Raw genomic sequence first — 658 nt, 5'->3', positions numbered from 1 at the left:
ACAACAACCAGAGATACATTCTGGACAACGCTTCTTGATATCTGTCCTATTGACCTCAGTGTAGAATTACATAACTGCCCCGATGATATTTTATTACAAAACTCCTGTCCTGTAAACCTCCAATAAATATTGATGATGAATCATCTATGTTATATAGTGAAAGTGTCATACACTTCATTTATAAAATAACGCAAATATATTACGTTAACAATATGAAGACCAATATACTGTAGACAGTCATGACTGTCTGTTCTTGTGCAAATGTTCAGATCTTTATAGTGGTGTGTGTGTGACAGAGAGAGAGAGAGAGAGAGAGAGAGAGAGAGAGAGAGAGAGAGAGAGAGAGAGAGAGAGAATGGCAGGGTGGCGAGTGAATTTATATGAGCGTGATTCTGATCAACCAATAACCTTTTTCATGTAATTCTCTCACCATGCGTTTATTCCAATGCCACTGTATATATTACCTATTATTTATTTTGTATCAAGTACTATGTATTTATCCATTAATCATTGTGCATTGCCTTTTATGTATTATGTATGTATGATAATCTGTACTGTTCGAACTCTCTACAAGAGGAATAAAGAATATATATATATAAAACCGCATTTGGAGCCAAAATGCCATTGCGCATGAACTAGGGCGGGCATTCCGATTTCA

Source organism: Gigantopelta aegis, chromosome 9, assembly GCF_016097555.1.
Source record: "Gigantopelta aegis isolate Gae_Host chromosome 9, Gae_host_genome, whole genome shotgun sequence".
NCBI classification, from domain to species: Eukaryota; Metazoa; Mollusca; class Gastropoda; order Neomphalida; family Peltospiridae; genus Gigantopelta; species Gigantopelta aegis.
Note: the sequence above shows the minus strand (reverse complement) of the source record.